The sequence below is a fragment of the Panthera tigris genome, chromosome E1 (genome assembly GCF_018350195.1).
Source record: "Panthera tigris isolate Pti1 chromosome E1, P.tigris_Pti1_mat1.1, whole genome shotgun sequence".
In the NCBI taxonomy this organism is placed as follows: Eukaryota; Metazoa; Chordata; class Mammalia; order Carnivora; family Felidae; genus Panthera; species Panthera tigris.
In genome coordinates, this window is record NC_056673.1 from 33,209,772 (window position 1) to 33,230,384 (window position 20,613).

The 20,613-nt window shown below is 38.1% G+C and overlaps 1 long non-coding RNA gene across 1 annotated transcript in view; it reads left to right on the top strand.

The window, feature by feature from the left end:
• The window catches only part of LOC122233697, a 69,983-nt gene extending 49,907 nt beyond the window's left edge, over nucleotides 1-20,076 (top strand). The window contains exons 4-5 of the long non-coding RNA XR_006211364.1: nucleotides 7,677-7,996; nucleotides 19,942-20,076. This is a non-coding gene — a long non-coding RNA (uncharacterized LOC122233697). The remainder of the gene's footprint in view (nucleotides 1-7,676; nucleotides 7,997-19,941) is intronic.
• Nucleotides 20,077-20,613: the final 537 nt, after the last annotated feature.

The window sequence follows — 20,613 nt, forward strand, 5'->3', positions numbered from 1 at the left end:
GTTATTTTCTTCCTTGCATTTTTTTATTTTTTAAAATAACTTTACCCTCTTACAAAGTAAGAGAAAATAACAGGAAAATCAATTCATAAGAAATTTTAAAAAATCAACATGAAAAATGATCATCAATCTCATTCGAGTTACATAAATTCTAATAAAAATAATGAGGCATTATTTCCTAACATATTTATTTAATTATAATAATCAACGTGCTCATATATAGCAGGTAGGAGTTTATATTGTCATGTTCCTCTGGAAGGAATTTGGCAAGATGTATAATGAGCCCTTTCTTTAGAAAGTTTATGACAATGTATGCATAAAGCATTTTCAAAAGATTATTTAGTAAAATGTTAACTGTGTTAATCTTGTAGTCTTGGGATTTTGGATGAGAGTTATTTGTCTGGATGTTTTTCTTTGTATATGCATGTGCTATTTATATCATAAACATATACACATAATGTACACACATCTTTAAATTTTCTACTCTTTCATTTAGTAATTCTACAAGTAGGAATCTATTGTAAAGAAATAAGAAGAGACTTCCTCAAGATTTAGTACAAAGATATCCATGGCAACATTATTCATAACTGCTAAAAATTGGAAACAACCTCCATGCTCAACAATAAGAGAATGTTTAAATACACTATAAAACAACCATACGATAGAATAGAAAGTAGACTTTTATAAAAATGATGTTTTCAAAACACACTGAATTGCATGTAGGGAATTCTTAGGATACAGGGTTGTGAGAAATAGAAAAAGGAAGACAAATTGGGATGAATTACCAGTAGTCGCAGGAGCCTAACCAACCTTGAAATCGACACATTTGTGGAGGCACGAACTAGCCTGGCTGTACGATTTTTCTCGGCTAGGATTCAGCACCCTAATCACACAAGCACACAAGACAGGCGCCCTCTGGAAAGCTAATTCTGTGACAAATGTAATGAACTCTGGGTTTTCCAGGGTTTTAAGTTTCAGTTTACAATCACCCTTGCCTTATAAGCACCATATTCTCAATCACCGGAAGGTCCAGAAGGTGCTCTTCCCTTGGAGATCCTCTGCCAGCAAACTTCTGCTGTCACATGCAGAAGGAATAAGCCATTGGTGTCTGCAGGACAAAGCTTATGGTTGAGGGTAAATGGGAAGAACTTTGAGAGTGCTCTGATTCAACCCCTTACAGTCTGCTTGGAAGAGATCTCATAGGATCACTACTACCTGAGTATTCTGGAACACGAGATCCAAGACCAAATCCCTCACCTGTTCCTCCATGCCAGTGTTCAAGCAGACCATTAAAGTCCCTGCAACTTCATGGTCTTATTTGCTGTTTTGGTTGTTTGGGTAGCCTTTTATCTGGATTTATGCCTCAACAGAAATAGACGTGTATGCTAAAGATATATTGGGTTAGATGGAGGATTGTCTGGAAACATTTGAATTTCGTGAATCCAAGGGGTTATGAAAACTATAAACTTTCAAATCAAACCTCCTCCACTCCCTTTAAATGACTGACATAGTAGCCACAACCACCAAACAGCGGTTTAAGCCAGCCACAAATAAATGTCTCTGAATGAATCTTTTAAGGGGCACCTGGGTGCCTCAGTCAGTTGAGCATCCGACTCTTAGTTTTGGCTCAGGACATGATCTCAAGGTTTGTGTGTTCCAGCCCTACATCAGGCTCCACACTGACAGTTTGGAGCCTGCTTGGGATTCTCAATCTCTCTTTGCCTCCTCTCTGCTCACATGGGCTCTCTCTCTCAAAATAAATAAATAAACACTTAAAAGCATATTATGCTCAGACTTCACCCTCAAGGATTCTGATTCCAAATTCTGTGAGGAAAATGTTTTAATACAGTTCTGTTAATAATGGCTAATCTTGTCTCCTCACAGAATTTCTCCCTTAGAGAGGATGCACAGCCATTTTCCAGAAGATGTTCCACTTTTTGAGCTCTTTTAACACTTTAGTCTTGCAGCAATGCTCCCAACTGGGTCCTAGCGGTTTATGAACCATTTTAAGGACCTCTAGATTTTGGTCTACTTCTCACACCTCAGGGTTTAAACATAGTATTAGCAGAACACCTCAGGTGCTTAAATATCACTTCATATGCCATAACCTCTTTGATATGACTCTATTGATAATAACTTGTTCCTCACATAAATAAGCATCAGTCAATGGCACCCATGGCTCTCTGGAGTTGGTACCCTTTCTTGACTCTATATTTTATTTTTTAAATTTTATTTATTTTGAGAGAGAGAGAGAGAGAGAGAGAAAGAGAGAGAGAATCCCAAGCCGGGTCTGTATCATCAGCACAGAGCCCAAGGCAGAGCTTGAACTCATGAACAATGAGATCATGACCCAAGCCAAAATCAAGAGTCGGATGGTTAACCAACTGAGGCACCTGGGTACCCCGACTCCATATTAAATTTTTTTTAACATTTATTTATTTTTTAGAGACACAGAGAGGCAGAGCATGAGCAGGAGAGGGGGAGAGAGAGAGAGAGAGAGAGATACAAAATCTGAAGCAGGCTCCAGGCTCTGAGCTGTTTGTTAGCACAGAGCCCAACATGGAGCTCGAACTCATGAGCTGCAAGACCATGACCTGAGGTGAAGTTGAATGCTCAACTGACTGAGCCACCCAGGTGCCCCCGGCTCCATATTTTAGATATCAAACTTACAAAACACTATGGAGATTATGCACAAGGCTCTGTTTACAAAAAGATATTCTAACTCATGCTTACTCAAACATGTAGCTTCTTGAATATCCATATTCATCACTTCATTCTCTTGACTCCCCAAGTTACTATGCAGCCTGAACTGCCATTTCCACATGAGTTACTTTAGCTTAATACACATTCCAGTATTACCCAATTCACAGCATTGGCCTTGCTTTTGTCACTGTTTTAAGATAATGAGCATTCCATCGTGTTTGTAGGCTAAAGTGAAGAAACTAGTGGAAGAAGACAGAATGTAGAATAAGACCATAGAGGAAATATTGATGAGGCTAGATTCCTTTAGAGGTGGGGTAGGATGAGACCTTGAATAAAAGATGATAGAACTGGTATCAGACAGTATTTAAAATAGATCACACTGAGAAAAACATTGTTTGAGCCTAGAATCTTGTATCTCCAAATTATGTCCTGGGATGTTTGCTCAACACCAACTTTTTCCATTATATCTCAAGAAATATAAAGAGACCCACCTTCATCAATATTCCCTCTATTTTCTGATTCTGTATCCTCTCTTTCTCCACAAGATCCTTCACCAAAGCCAAAATTCATGTTCAAATTATTATTTTAAAAAACAGCACAAAGCATAGAAAGGACAAAGATGCATCTTGACTAATATTCAGGCAAATGCACGTAGTTAATTTCTATGAGGTTTTGATTTGAAAGCTCAGCACAGAAGCCTGTTTGGCTACACTTGTACTCCGTATAATATTTTTGCTTGGCTAAAGACGTGTCTGGAATCTTGAAGCCAAACAGATTGACCCCCCCCCTTTTGTTCCAATCTCCATAAATTCTTGCCTGAACTCCAAGCTTCCTTGTCATAACAATGATAAGAGAGTGGTCCAAGGAGAACATGTAGCCAAGGAGAAGAGATGAGCACAGGAGTACAAGAGATTGTACCAATGTCTAGAGCACAGGTGATTTGGGCTTCATGTCACAAGATTTTGTAATGTGAGAGGAAGCTTCCAAAGCTTTGCTGGAAAAATTCAGGTGGAGCAAAGGAAGAGCCCAAGAGAAAGAAAGATAGAGGGCACAGTCTTCATCCAAGAATTTCTGCCAGAGGAAGGTAGACACATAGAGAAACAAAGACTTAAACCTGGGTTTTCCTTTGAAGACTCCAGGAAACGAGAGATACAGTTACTTATATTCTTCCTATGAAAACTTGATTCTAAAACAAAAACAAACAAAAAAACAAACCTATAGCCTGATGAGTTTCTTGGAATTGATCACTGAAAGCATCATTTTTTTCTCCAAAGGAGCTGTTGTTAGCTAACTAGCAGAAGTTTACAGGTGGTTGTTAACCTTTTCTTTTGACATACTAGAAAAAGAAATAAGTTTAGGTGAGACTATTAGTAAAAGTTAAAGTCATTGGTATAGCTCTTAGAATGAGTTTGCAAATAGGTCTTAACTCTAAATTCTATGTCTTTTTTTTTTGCAATAACATTACAAGTATTTTTAAATCATTTATTTATTTTTCGAGATATAAAGGCACATTATTTTTAATCACAAAGAATTGAACCTGATGAGCACCAAAGCAATCACCAGCAGAGACCGTGTTCCAGATCTGGCCTAGGACCTCACTACCAGGGAAACTGCTGCCAGGAAAGTAGATAGCAGGTTCAAGGGCAAAAAGCAGCAATCTTTAAAATTCAAAATCAAGGGCAAACTAAGAACTGGGGCCACAGTGGCCTTGGGCAGAGCAACCCCTATAGCCACAGTGAGGATCCTTAATGATCATCCCTACATCCAGCTTTCTTCCATAAACCCAGCAAATGAAATTTGTTCCAGAGTTGATGTTCCAAGTTTGATTACATCACCAGCAGCATAGGTTCTCATAACTCTCTTTCCCACATGACAGTCAGGCTTTTATCTGCATAGCATTCATAGGGTAGCATTCACGCAGTTCTTGGCTTATGCTTTCTGCTTATAAAGAGGTTGAAATTTTAACAAGTTTTCTTATGATATATTCTGAAAGTGGGCTCCAGAGTTTCACTTTCTTCTTTCGAAAGGGACTCCCAGAAAGTGAGTTCTAATCCAACTCAGCCAGTGTTGGCTCAACCAACTCCTAGCCATCTGGGAGAGCTTTCAGCTTCTTTAGACTTAAAGCATTTTCTTTCACAGGATAATTTGCAAACATTCTAGGTCTTTGGGGAAGTCACGTTGCATCTCTGGTCTTCAGTCTCCTCACTGGATATCTATCTCCTTTATCTGTCACTTCACCCTCAAAAAATCTACTTTTAAAATTAATTACAGTATATTAAAGTTTAGCTGTATAATAATGTCCATCTCACTTACTGATACTTTGAAGGCTTTCTGGAGTGGAAAAACAAACGGTAAATAAAGGTGATGTGGTTTTCTTCTCGTAAAATCAGTGCTGGGCTTTCTATGAATCTGAAGCCCAGTGTGTGTATGTGCATGTACACACACACACACACACACACACACACACACACAAAGTGATTTGTGCAGGCTGTTATCATTTTCGTGTAGGCTGGTATAAAAAAATTGCTGCTCTGACCCAATAGTTTGAAATTTACAAATGAGAACCAGAGAAATACAGTGTCTGGCCACATGTGTAGGGGTAAGTTAGCAGAAAGAGATTCTCATGAGCTCCAATTGAAGCCATATCCACTACACAAAGTTGCCCGCTGTATAAGGAGCTGATACATGACAATGGTGGAAAAGCAACAAAATAAGAGTCAAGAGTTGCCTTTGCGGAGATTTGTTGCAGCCTCTCATTTTTCCACATTTCCAACAAAGATCCGGTAAGGAAACCTTGTGTCTGTAACCTAAGTTGGCTAATACTTTTTGGACTCTTGGAATTAGAGAACACTTAATACGTCTTCTGAGCAGTGAGAAAGAGCTCCTAATTCTTGCTCTGACCTGCCATTCATTTTAATTTGACAAAGCCACTCTTCAACACAATTCAGATAAGGAACGCTGAAATGTCAATACATTTTCCTATTCAGACAGCTCCTTAATGTGTAGTTCATTCATTCCCTACATTACCATAAGAAAAGCCATTCAATTTGCCAAAGGGACTACCACCAATGGAAGCTCCAGTCTTCCTACAAGTGAGAAAATGATTAGCTTTTCCCACCAAATAATTACGGCCAATGCCTCTGGAGAGTAGCAAATCTCCCCTTCACAAAGCTATTATCAGTGTCCTTCTGAGGTCACAGGCATGAAGATTGAGGAATAAGGATGACATATTTCAATGTAACCTTTAAAATCCCTATTTGAAAGACTCTGTGCAAAATGAAAATCTCCAAAGACCTGAACTTTTACAACTCAGTAAACAGTCACCAGTTGTTCCCATTAAAGTCATCCCTTAGGGAGATTTAATGAGTGAGCAGAGGAGCAATTGTCAGGATTTCCTACTTGATCTTTTGATCTCCTCCTAAGCAGGTTCATGGCAAACTTGTCTCTAAAACAAAGGGTTCAGGAAAAGCCCTATTACTTGTTAGTGCTTACATAAGAGTGAACAACATTAATCACTATAATTTGTATTGCACTTTATCTTTTATGAACAAAATTAGACAACTTGTCCTTTTAGGTAGTGACAAAATCCCCGGGAACAAAGCTAGTGCTATTACTACTATCTACAGATAAGGACTCAAGAGAGATTAAAACTGAAAATAGTTTACATGCTAATTATGCATCAAATTCTATTTCCAATAATCTCTGCTACTGATGGGCAACTCTTGACCTAGAACAGTATTTCAGTATGACGTTAGGACTGTACAACTTCAAATGTACATTTGTTCATTCATCTTATAAAATATTTTGAAACGATGTAGTGTATCATACAGTTTTATATTTTCACCTAAAAATTTCTAGCATAAGATCAAGTAACTGTAAAGTACATAGTTTCTAGCATATTATAAATATTAATATTTGAAAATAAGAGTTTATCTGTATTTTCAATATATTTGAAGGAATCTACCACTTAGGATCTGATACGTACCTTTATCCATTTATATATTATATGAAATAGGTCTTTAACAATTAAAAATTTTGTATCACTTCATTTCCTTTTGAATTCATGTAACTATTTCACATCCCAATGGAATTTTATCTTTCTGTAGCATATTTTTTTATATTTGAAAGATTGCCATATTGCCATTCTATCACACTGCTCCATAATGAAATTATGTTGAAATTATGAAATATGTTGAAATAATGAAATGAAAAATGAATATGAGAAATTATTGCAGTTTTCTGTAACCATAAGATTCTAATTGCTAAAATTCAGGTCTTTGGATTGAGATATTCATACTGTTATAATTAGTATAGAGTTGATATTAAAGAATAAAAAAGTATTGTTTCTGTTAATAAAACATTTTTCATGGAAGAATTAAAATTTCATTTAAAATGCATCTCTCTGGGGTGCCTGGGTGGCTCAGTCGGTTAAGTGTCCGACCTCGGCTCAGGTCATGATCTCACGGTCCGTGAGTTCGAGCCCCGCGTCGGGCTCTGTGCTGACAGCTCAGAGCCTGGAGCCTGCTTCTGATTCTGTGTCTCCCTCTCTGTCTGACCCTCCCCGTTCATGCTCTGTCTCTCTCTGTCTCAAAAATAAATAAACATTTTTAAAAAATTAAAAAAAAATTAAAAATAAATAAATAAATAAAATGCATCTCTGGGGTGCCTGGGTGGCTCAATCAGTTAAGCGTCTGACTCTTGATTTTGGCTCAGGGCATGATCTCATGGTTCATGGGATTGAGCTCCAAGCTGGGCTCTGTGCTGATAGTACAAGGCCTGCTTAGGATTCTCTCCCTCTCTCTCTGCCCCTCTACCGTTTACGCACTTGGTGCGTGTGCTCTCTCTCTCAAAACAAATAAGCTTTAAAAAAATACATCTCTGAATGAGGTGGAAGGGGCTTGTGGTAGACAGAATAATGCTCCCTCCAAAATGCCCATATTCAAATCCTGAGAATCTGCAAATACGTTACTTTACAGGATAAAAGGATTTTCCAGATGTGATTAAATTAAGGATCTTGACACCGGGAGATTATCCTGGGTGGACCCAGTGTAATCAGAAGGGTGCTTAGAAGAGGGAAGCAAAAGAGCCCAAGTCCGAAAAGCTGCAGTTTTGAAGATGCACCCAGGAATGCAGGTGACTTCCAGCAACCAGAGAAGGCAAGAAAATGGGTTCTGATGCCTTCAGAGACAACACAGCTCTGAAGACACCTTGATTTTAGCCCTGTGGGACTCTGGGCTTCTGACCTCCAGAATTAGAAGATGTTGAGTCCGTGCTGTTTTAAAACACTAAATTTGAGGTAATCTGTTACAGTATCTATAGGGAACTAATGTGTTTTGTTTAAAAACGTGTCCATTTATCCCTGGAGGATTATGAATTATTACTGGAATGAGACAGGATTTACAATTTTTTATACCTATTTTTCACTATTTCTCCACTATAGTGAAGAGTATTCTCAAAGATAGAAGTGTCATTATAGTGGGGTGCCTGGGTGGCTCAGTGGGTTCAGTATCTTATTCTTGACTTTGGCTCAGGTCATGATCTCATGGTTCATGGGTTCAAGCCCCGCATCAGGATCCTCACTGATAAAAGTTTCATTTTTGAAAAAACTTTTGAAAAGTTTCATTGGTGCCTGAGTGGCTCAGTTGGTTGAGCATCTGATTTCGGCTCAGGTTATGATCTTGCAGTCTGTGGGTTCGAGCCCCGCATCAGGCTATGCACTGACAGCTCAGGGCCTGGAGCCTGCTTCAGATTCTGTGTCTCCCTCTCTCTGCTCCTCCCCCGTTCTCAGTCTCTCTCTCTCTCTCTCTCTCTCTCGCTCTCGCTCTCGCTCTCACTCTCGCTCAAAAGTAAATAAACATTAAAAAAATTTTAAGTTTCATTTTAGCAATAGCAGTCATTTCTTTGAGCCCCTCCTGAATTCTACAACAAAGATTATGCAGTGTTCTAATACCAACAATTGTCTTTAATTTTAATTGGGTATCAGGTATTTCAACTAGGTCTTACTGGGGCCAGGACTGTGGGTGAGGATTTAGTCCAGGGTGAGACAAGGAAAGAGGCATTCATTGTCAGGTTGTGCAAGAGTGGATACTTGCATGCCCCCAATGGTGAGTGCTTTCCTAAATTTTGCTTCCTAGGTGCCTTGCTTATCTCACCCTGGTCCTGGCTTTGGGTCCTCCTTTAGTTTTGTAAAAAATAAAGGAAAATAAGTAGTCTGACTGGGAAAAAAAAAAGAATAAATTAACTTTAGTGTACATTATTAAAGGAATTCATTGCCTCGATTTCTGAGAAGTATATCAAAAGAGACAAACAACTCTGTTAATTTTTTATGTTAACTTACATAAAGGTACCATAGCTTTCATAACTTTATGAAAGGCATAATATGCCTTTCATAAAGGTATCTGTTTAATTAGTCTCAGAAGCTTAGGAAAAATGAGATAATGTTAATTTCAATATGTGTTTTTAAATACTACATTTTGAGTAACAAACTTTCAGCTTATTCTTGCTTGAAATGTATTTCTTTCACAATGTAGGAGCTGAATAAACCCCTCATGTTGGTAATTAACAAAATGACTAGATAGAGTTCAGTGTATCTTGTGAGGGTGACTGACAAAAATTTAGACAGTATCTCCCCCTAAAAAAATTTCTGGTTATTATGTACCTCAATAAATCTGAGGATTCAATCACCAATAATTAATTCATTAGAAATTAATCCTAGGGGTGCCTGGGTGGCTCAGTCGGTTAAGTGCCCAACTCTTGATTTCAGCTCAGGTCATGATCTCATGGTTCATGAGTTTGAGCCCCACATCATGCTCTGCGGTGACAGCTTGGGGCCTGTTTGATATTCTTTCTCTCTCCTGCTCTCTGTTCCTCCCTTACATGTGCTCGCTCTCACTCTCTCTCTCTCTCTCTCTCTCAAAATAAATAAATAAACTTAAAAAAAAAAGAAATTAATCCTAAAATTGTATGACAAAAACCATTATCCTTAATGGTTAGGCACCTTAAATTCTGGGAAGATCTAGAATGAATTCTCAACGTATTTAAGATAATGAAATCCATAATAATAATATTTAAAATAAAGAGTCTATGCGTTTTGAAATCTTTTTTATATTCTTAATGTTTTATACAATTTAGCCAATTAAAATAAGATTCCACTTTTCTTACTCTTATTTGATATGTGTAATTGACTGATTTGAATATATATTTTAAGTTGAAGTCATATTCAATTTATGCTCAACACTAGAAAGTGACTTAAGATTCAGCATATTTGTTTTATTTTTAAGGTTTCTAGGAGTGATGTAAATAGTTGGGAAGGCTTGTCAGTCACCAATTAGAATGCTTAAATAAAAAATCCTGTATATCAAATTTTATATACTTGAAGATGTTTGAAGATGTTTAATTATGAAGGTTGTGAATGGAAGAAAACATTATGCAAAATCCCCTTAAATGTGATTGCTAAAATTCTCTCGACTCATGAACAGAATCATACTGTGTATCAGTTGAACTTAAAAGCATAAGGAAGAAGGGTAGGTTTAATAAGTTAAATATTAATTTCTAAAAATAATTAAAATCACTGAATAGTCTCTTCTGAGCATAAAAATTACTCCAAAAGTCACCAAAAACTAACATTTGATACCACTTTACCAGCAGTATGACTAGCATAAATTGCTTAATCTGCAGAAGGCTTTTTGTCACCTACAAATGGAATGACAGTACAGAAGAAATGATGCAACATATTTAAACTTGTAGTCCTGTGTCCAGTGTCTAGCAGATATTTAACAGTGACTGGTGTTTTTTGTTTCTTTCTTTCTTTTTGTTAAAAAGCGGGGGAGGGGTTATAAACAGTAAATCACCATGTGCACAAAAGCTCTTAACCTCTAGAAACCTATCCTAAAGAAATACATATCTGTGTGCATAGAAACATATGAATAATGATGTTTATTAAAGCACTGTTTTCACAGTAAAAAAATAGAAAACAACCTACATGTCTAACAATAGGGAAAGTAGAGTAAAATAAATTAAGTTACATTTATACTATGAAGTAATATGCGAGGGTTAAAAAGAGTGGGGTACATCTATACATATCTCAAGTATATTATTAGGTAATGGGAGACACTGCAGAAAAATAAATATACATTTCTGTACAAAGAAATGTATTATTTGTTTATTGGAAAAGAATTGGAAGGATTCACACAAAACTGTTAACAGTGATACAGTGATATTATCTGGTGGGGATCAGCCTGGTGATGGTTAGAGGAAGAAGACAAGTGAGGACTTTGTATTCCTGTGTACTTATGTATCATACCAACTGCCTATCAGGTAATCACACACATATACCCACACACAGAGTATGTGGTGTAATTAGGAAGTTTAACTCATGGTGGAATAAATTCATCTATATATGCAGTAATACCTTAGATTCCGAGTAACTTGTTCTGCGAGTATCTCACAAGAGGAGCAAATATTTCTCTTTTTTCTTAAGTTTGTTTTTTTATTTACTTTGAGAGAGAGATAGAGAGCAAGTGGGGGAGGGGCAGAAAGGGAGGGATAAAGAATCCCAGGCAGGCTCTGCACCATCAGCACAGGACCCAACTTGGGGCTTGAACTCACAAACCAGAGATCATGACCGGAGCCAAAATCAAGAGTCAGACACTCTGGGGTGTACCTGGGTGGCTCGGTTGGTTAAGCATCTGACTTCGGCTCAGGTCATGATCTCACAGTCCATGGGTTCCAGCACCGCTTCAGGCTCTCTGCTGACAGCCAAGAACCTGGAGCTTGCTTCAGATTCTGTGTCTCCCTCTCTCTCTGACCCTCTCCCGCTCTGTCCCTCTCCCTCTCTCCCTCTCTCTCTCTCTCTCTCAAAAATAAACAAACATTAAAAAAACAGAGATGCTCAACTGACTGAGGCACCTAGGCACCCCAAAGAGCAAACATTTCTAATAAACTTTAACTTGATAAACAAGCAATGTCTTGCAATACGAGTAGTACATGATGCCGAACATCACATGATCACAACTGAGCCAATGGTTCTTGAAATTTGCTTTGATATGTAAGTGCTTTGGATTACAAGCATGTTTTCAAAAAATTAATTATGCTCGCAAACCAAGGGTTTCCTGTATATTTAATCTGTCCCCGCATACATAACGTGTGTCACCCCACTGCTCATGCCACATGTTGAAGCACTTGTTTTGGAATTGCCCCAAGCAGATTTATCTTGTTGGGTCTGACAACTCTGATGGTGTCAAATGGCTTTGCTTTTATGTTTCTTCACAATTTGTACAATAGCTGGAAGACATATGGTAGTGATAATAACAATAATAAATAATAATAAATGAAATGAAAACAATAATAAATAATAAATAAAATGTCAGCAATAATAAATGAAAACTTATTGAGTGCCAGGTACTGCTCTAAGAAGGAGGAATGACAGTTATAATATAATGGATATATTTTTAAGAAATCTGCCACATAGCAAGTAGTGCCAACTGTTTAACGCTCCATGTTGTGTCAAAACTGGGAGACACTCATGCTAGCACACAAATGAAGCCCTAATGCACTTGAATGAGACCAATCTCATTGTGCTCAGGAAGAAAGAGGATCATTATAATTGTTTCCTAACAATGTACAGTTTCCCACCACTGTACAGTCATAAAGAACGGGAGATTATCTTCATTCCTCTCCCCCATGTCCTTTACGGGGAGAAAACAACTTGACCAATGTCATACAGCTATTGAGTGGCAGAGCTGAGACAAGAACTCTGAATTCCAGGCAGGAGGCCCGTGGACGCACTCAACAACTTCTGAGAATGTGTTGCCAAAGTTGCGATCTGCTCTTTGCAAAGAACGGTAAGCAAAGTAGGCTCCAGGATATCCCCAAAGCCATGTGGTTCAGAAGGAACAGCATGGATGCTGGAATTCTATCGATCTGAGTTTAAAACCAATAGTAGTTCCCTACTAGCTGTGCTATATTGGGGCAGTTTCCCAATTTCACTGAAAAGGAAAAATCTAATAAGTAAAATGGGAAAATACCTATGTAATAAGATTATTGTCCTTATTTCAAATCCCATATTAAATGCGTAATCTTATCATTTTGGACAAATTATTTACTTCTTTGTGCATCTCAATATTCCTACCTGTAAAATGGGAATTTAAAAAGTATCCACCACTCAATGTTGCAGGGTGGATTGAGATAATCCCTTAAAAATGTGCTTAGCACCATTTGAAGAAGACAGGAGTCCCACAATAGGCTGAGACATAAAATGCTAAGTAAACACAAACACCAGTCGCAACAAAGGTAGATTCAATGTGTTTTATACTCCCCGAGAAACTACCATTATCCTTTTATAAATTGATTCCAGTGCTGCTTACAAAGTTTCTGTTGTTAAGTTGTATTATCTTCCCACAACAAATCTGCCTTATGAGTCAACACACCTTAAAAAAAATAAGTACACTGAGATTTCCACATCTCACCTGAACTAATTTCATCCCAATATGCAGTCTAATTTTCATTTAAGAAGATGACAAGGATATTAAATGAAAATAAGGAAGGAAGGAAGGAAGGAAGGAAGGAAGGAAGGAAGGAAGGAAGTTAAGGCAGGCCAAATCTCAAATCCAGCAATAATATAAGACAGATAATATACCATGATCAAGTTTGGTTTATTTCAGAAATACAAAGCTTGGTTAAAATTCCAAGTCAACGTAACTCACCATGTGAACAGATTAAAGAATGAAAAAAACATGATAATCTCAATAGATACAGAAAAAAAAATCTCATAAAAACCAACACTCATTCATGATACAACCTCTAAGAAAACAGAATAGATGTATATGACCTGCCCCTCTCTCCTCAAAAATGTATAGCAAACATCATACTGACTGGTGACATACAGAATACTTTCTTCCTGAGATTGTGAGGAGACAAAAATACTGATTATAACCATTTGTAGTAAATATTTTTTAAAAGAACTTGAGAAGATGAAATAAAACTGTCCTATTCATAGATATGATTATATACATAAAAAGGCAAAATAATATAAAGAAAACTTGCAACTATTAGGTACATATGATGAAGTGGTCAGATGCAAAGTCAGTATATTTTAAAATGATCTGTATTTCTAGATATTCACAAAAAAAAAAGAACATGGATATCTTAAAAGATACATTTACAACAGCATCAAAAAGGAATAAATCTATGAACAATGTGCAAACTTTATGTAGAAAATTATAAAATATGATTAAGAGAAATTAAAGCAGAACTAAATCATGGGAATGTACTATATTCTTGGATTATAGAACTATTATAAAGATTTTAATTCTCTCTTCATAGATTTATATGTTCAGTACAATCCCATGTAGTTTCTTTATGGTAGGAATTAATAAGCTTCTAATAGGATGTAAAAATACAAAGGGCCAAAACTGAAGGACTTATTCTACTAGATACCAAGATTTCCATAATGCATACTTTCAGACAGTGCAAAGATAAACAAATAAATACACCAAAAGAGAGTCCAGAAATAGACCTAAAAAAGTATCAATTTATGACAAAGATGACATTGTGTACAGTGGTGATATGATAGTCTATTCAATATGGAGCGGGGCCAATTGGATATCCTTATGAGGAAAAAAAGAATTTTAACTCCCTCATCTAGATCAACTGGAGATAAGTGAATGGCTGTCTCTCTCTTTTCTTTGTACTTCTTTGCATATCTGCTTACTTGTTCTCTTTCTATGCATCCCCCACCCCACTGATGCTTTTTCTACTTTCTCTGTTTTAGAAAAACATTAGCAAGAACAATTGTTAATGTAAATTTACTTCTTTGAAGTTACTAGTCAGTCTGAGGGGAAAACCACTTAGTTCCACTCCTGCAATCTTAGGAGGGGTTGGGCTAAGCAGGGAATTTCCCACTCTCCAACTCACCAGCTGTAACTAGAAGGTGGGTCATAGTGGAGATACAAAGCACTCTCATCAAACCACACATATGGCATGAAGAAAGATCCCAGAAAAGGAAAAACCCTACCCAGACACTTCACACTTAACTTTTAAGTGACCTTGCTCAATTTATTTATAATCTAAGAACCCTATATTCCTTATTTATATGAAAGAGACATTAATTTCTGCCATTGTCTCCAATCACAAGTTTGTCAGAATCAGTTTTAGGGCTAGAACAGTTTATAAACCTTTGGCTCAATAGCTTCATTCTACAAATTTGGGACAAAAAGCATACAATTCTTACTTCACTTACCCAAAGTCATATTGCTCCTTATAGGATATAAGAATTAAATGATGTCAGGGGCAGATGAGCTTGCCTGATCTACCTGTCCTTCATTGCTCTTGGACCAACAGGCTATCCAGGGCACCTCTCATAGTGACAATTAAAGCTCAAAATGTCAATTCCAACCACTTTCAGAGACTAGAGACATATAGGTGTCAAGGCGAAGAAAATGACCTCATAGCAACAACCAAGAGTTAATAGGATGGGACTACTTGTAAATATCAGTTGGATGAGAACATATAAATAGATGACTTCTACTATTCTCAAGTCTATTATTATATTCTCCAAAGTTGACATAGTGGTATGGAATAGTCACATGAAATGCAGTCAACACTTGACCATTTCCTTTGATTGTTGAGGACAAAGTGAAGGCTTGAGACGGTGTCTCAGTATGTTCCAAATGATAAAACAGAATACCATAAACTGTGTGGCTTATAAACAACAGAAATTTATTTCTTATAGTTCTGGAGGCTGGGAAGTCAAAGATCAAGGTCCTAACAGATTCAGTGCCTAGTAATGTCTCATTTCCTGGTTCATAGAGGACTGTATTCTCTCGGTAACTTTTCATGGTGGAAGGGACAAGGAACCTTTCTGGGTCTCTTTTACAAGGGCACTAATCAAGGGCTCAGTCAGTGGACTGAGTGGCTCAGTCAGTGAAGCGGCCGACTTTGGCTTAGGTCATGGTCTTGCAGTCCATGAGTGCAAGCCCCACGTCAGGCTCTGTGTTGACAGCTCAGAGCCTGGAGCCTGCTTTAGATTCTGTGTCTCCCCCTCTCTCTGTCCCTCCCCTGCTCATGCTCTGTCTGTCTGTCTCTCTCTCAAAAAAATAAAGATTTAAAAAAAATTATAAGGGCACTAATCCCATTCATGAAGTCTCCACCTTCATGACCAAGTCACCACCAAAGACTTTACCTCCAAATACCATGTTTTGGAGATAAGATTTCAACATGTGAATTTTGTGAGAACACGAACATTCAGTCTATAGTAGGTAGGGCACAAGGCAATGTGTCTGTTTTCTATAAATGTAGTGCTAAAGCCAGGGAATATTGAAGTTCATACCAGAAGAAACTGATTGGGCAGATTAGACAACCCAAAGTTGTGTTGTCAATTCAAGAGTCCAGGTTAGAGAATACAAATAGATTTTGACTCACATACTTACTGAGTTATTTGAAATGGAGTTTATGTTTCTGTGTTGATAAGGATTCTGAGGCCATGTTCAGTCTAATTGGAAAATAGAGCCATCATCAATTACTGGTAATTGTCATAGGCATGGCAGCGTAAGTGATACAGGCCAGATAGAAGGCAGAAGCCAAAATGGAAACATACTAGGACACTAGGTTTCAGGAAAACCAAGTAAAAGGAATGAAGCATACCAAGTCAGAAAAGATGAAACAGAAGACATCATCCAGCATTGTCAGGCATAAGGCAGCTTCATGTAAAGGCCCAGTACAAAAATGCCTTTGTTTAAAAGAGGAGTTTGAAACTCCAGCATCCCTTGGCGTACCTAACCAGTTCTGTTTTGGAGACAAATCAAAGCCTAGTAAAAGGGTCTGACCCCATGCTAGGCTCTGGGAATACAAAAGTGAATGAAATCCTCTATCCCCCAAAGAGCTAAAGGCCTAATGGGATAGTCAGAAATGTGAATAGTGACACTCAACCCTCACAAGCACCAAAATCATAAAGAGACATTTTTATGGATGCCCAAGCTCACCCACTCTAAGATTCAGATACAACCAGCCCAGGACAGAGTCTAGGGTCAGTGTTTCTTTTTTTTTTTTTTAATTTTTTTTTTCAACATTTTTAATTTATTTTTGGGACAGAGAGAGACAGAGCATGAACAGGGGAGGGGCAGAGAGAGAGGGAGACACAGAATCAGAAACAGGCTCCAGGCTCCGAGCCATCAGCCCAGAGCCTGACACGGGGCTCGAACTCACGGACTGCGAGATCGTGACCTGGCTGAAGTCGGACGCTTAACCGACTGAGCCACCCAGGCGCCCCTAGGGTCAGTGTTTCTTAAAATCACCCCCAGGGCACTCTGATGACTAAGCGTTGAAGAAAAAGAATTAAGGATTTAAAGATACTTTGGGTAAAGCAGGAGAGAGGCAATCAAAGCAAATAACATGTGCAAGGTTATTGAGGTGTAAAATACCTTACTACCTTCAAATTTTGTTGTAAGTCTTGTGGAATTGGAGCTGAGTGCATCTGGAGGAACAGGGGAGCTGATATTAGGGGGTAGGCAAGGGCAAGATAATGTAAACCCTCCTGTGAAAAGATAGGCTATTAGAGCTTATCTACAAAGCACAATACAAATAGGAGTTGTCTCTTTACGGCAAGCCCCTATATATTTTTAATTTTTATTAATTTTGAGAGAGAGAATGTGAGCCGGGGAGGGGCAAAGAGAGGAAAAGAGAATCCCAAGCAGGCTCTGAGCTGTCAGCACGGAGGAACCCGATGCGGGGCTCAAACCCATGAACCGTGAGATCACGACCTGAGATGAAGTTGGATGCTTAACTGACTGGGCCACTCAGGTGCCCCTTTTACTATTAATAGTGAGCAGGAGTCTTCTGAGAGGTATCTCCCCTCCTCCCTCTGAAATCTCAACCAATGTAAAGGACAGATCCATCTGACTTAAGGAAGTGAAAGGGAGAGGTGATCCTAGATGGCATTGCAGGAAGCAATAGAAAGACAAGCCCCTTGAAGGAGATAAACAGAACTAAACCACAGGGGTACAGCTGAAAAGGGACTTTTTCATCTAGTTCCACCCATTCATGTCCACCCAGCATTGATGTTACCTTCAGAAATGCTATGTTTAACTACATGGTAGTAAAAAGACCAGCCATCACTGGAAGTCAAATGGCTTTGGCTCTAGCTCTGGCCGAATCGAAAAGTAGCTGTGTGTCTATATCTGAGTCTCAGCTTCCTCATCCATGAAAGGAGTTAGTAATTACTAGCCAGCTTTTCTAACATGGTTTTGAGTGATTTAAATTAAACTAATATTTACTGAGCTCGTTAGATCTTCTCATGTGAGAGAATGAGAAAATCTATGGTAAAGTGCATTGTAACTTTAAAGTGCCATACAAATGTTGGGAGATAGTCATTGCTAATAAATACAGTAATTTACACAAACCATTCACCATTTAGGTCAAATTACGATGCAATCAAATAATGATGAAGCATATCATTAACTATGTGTTGGACAATTTCTTGTTACCGGTTTTGATTGCAACACTAAGCAGATTACATCTGCTAAGCATTCTTTGCTTGTTGCCCAGAGAGCATGGTTGTCTGCTCACAGTCTTAAACATTAGGAGTGTTATTTCTCTTAGCTCATCTCAGTGAGTGAGCAAACCTGGTTTTAGCAAATCATGCAGTGAGTCAGTAGTGGAGATGGGCTGTGGAAGCAGTCTCAGAATTCTGAGACTATTACTTAGCACAGCAGGTTGGTGTGCCTCTGGGGATAATTGAAACTCTCTAAGCTGGGGATAGGGAGTGGGGAAGAGACCAACTGTATATCTGATGTTTCACTGAGGTTGGGTAATGGGTAATTTTAGGACTAGCATCTCAACCTCTATTTTCTTTAAAAAAAAAAAAATGCAACTGCAGGCTTAAAGTCAGGACATTATTTCAGGAAATCATGGAATTCTGAATTGTTCATTCTTTTAGAGAAAGACCCCTAACTTTGCCACTTTGAAGTATGTGTTTCTGAAATTCTGTCTGTGGAGAAGAAACATTATCATTATTGTTTGATTTATCATTTAGGAGAAAATGTGCATTACCTTTAAATGGTGGAGTTCAAATGACATTGTAACAGAATACATATTGTAAAAATACCAATACCAATAAAGATTTACATGAAATCACTTTTCTGCTGTAGGAGAGCAAGTAGTTTCTACTAGGCACATGGTCTATAGTTTCGGGTCAATAACCTTTGACTCTACACTTGGTCAAGCTGGGTTTTAATCTTGGATTTGCTATTTCTTTGCTGTGACACTTTGTTCTCCTCTAAACCTTTCTTTTTTCACATAAAATGAAAATGGTAAGAATACCTACCACACAGGTGTGTTTGGGGGAATTAAATGGTATGACACATTGAAAGTGTAGGACACATAAGTGCTCCAAGATGATGAACTCTTATTTTCATCATCCCAGAAGCTGCTTCACCCCCTAACTCTCAAATAGTAATTTAGAGTGATAAAACAGATAAGGGGTCTCCGTTCCCTGTAGGCTATGTCAATCCAACTTCAAATTTAAAGTGCAATAGAATACAAACAGAGGAAGTATAACACCTGGAAATTTAGGGGCTTGGGTTCTAGTCCCACCACTATCATTAGCTGACTTGATCTTAAGTGTGCAGACTCCATTTTTACTCTCCCGCACTTTCTCAGAAGTGGTGAAAACAATAAAGAAAGCAATACAGTCATACTGACTGAATAGTTGTGGAGAATGTGTCGGCTCCTTTTTCCAGCTGAAGTGACTAATGATACTGCAAACTCATCCAGGTCTACAGTCAATCCTGATGCCCAAAATTCTGTATCAGTAGCTCTTGCCTCACCAGCATAGGGATAGTTGTGTCTCAAGAAAGTCTCATGACCTTCTATGAAGACTTCTTATTATCTGCTGGAAGAGTCTTAGCTCCCTGGATTGGATCAGACATTCTTTGCATATCTTGGCCATTTTCATATAGGCCTGAGGACCTACTAGAATCCTAGCCCTGCTGGCATCTTAATGTTGGGTATCCACTCCCCAGAACTAACAGGAAATACATTTCTGTTGTTTAAGCCACCCAGTCTATGATATTTTATTATGGCATCCCAGGAAGATTAAGACAATTGGCTTGCACTCCTTGGCACTGGTAGTCACCTGAACTATGGTTCTATTAGTATATAAACATGGGAGGGCCAAGGTAAGGGTGAATCAAAGTTAAACTTCTTAGTCCCAGTTTTACCCCACGTCATTTTCCTTCCTCATTTCAGTACCCCAGATGAGATGATGCATTGCTTTTGAGATTTCTTGAAGAAGAAGCTAGCAGGTCAAGATCTTGAAGATAATGAGTGTGGTGAAAGTGGAAGCTACAAGGAATGTGATCACTAATACTTTATTAATGCATATGAAGGAAAGAAGCTAAATTATGGTATTTTAGTAACGGACCTAATTCACTTCCCCCATCTTAGAGTAATGTAAAAGTTTTTTTGCAAATAAGCATTTTGAAGAAGAGAGAAAACAGGAAAATGGTTAAGGTTTTGTCCATTTGTCCATTAGGCCTATCAGATTTGATGGTTTGGCAGACTTGTGGTACACAAATTTGTCTTCCCAAAAGGTCCCATAAAGAATAGTGGACCCAAGGGAATTCTAGAACACCCATATCGTCTCTGGGAGTAGAGCCTTAAATGGAGAATTTGTTCTGAAGATACAGAATTTACTGGGCTTTCAAGGATGTCTAGAAACTCTCTTTCACAAGTGCCTTGGATGCCTCCTCCCACCCTTCGCCATGAATCTTCTAAACCTTTTCCAGTTTATCCAGCTATCAATTCTCCTCTCACCCTTACTCACTTTCATTGGAAGACCTTGCCTCCCGCTTCTTCAAGAAAATAACTGTAGAACTTGAATTTCTGTATCATATTCCCTCCGGCCTGAAATGGCTGTAT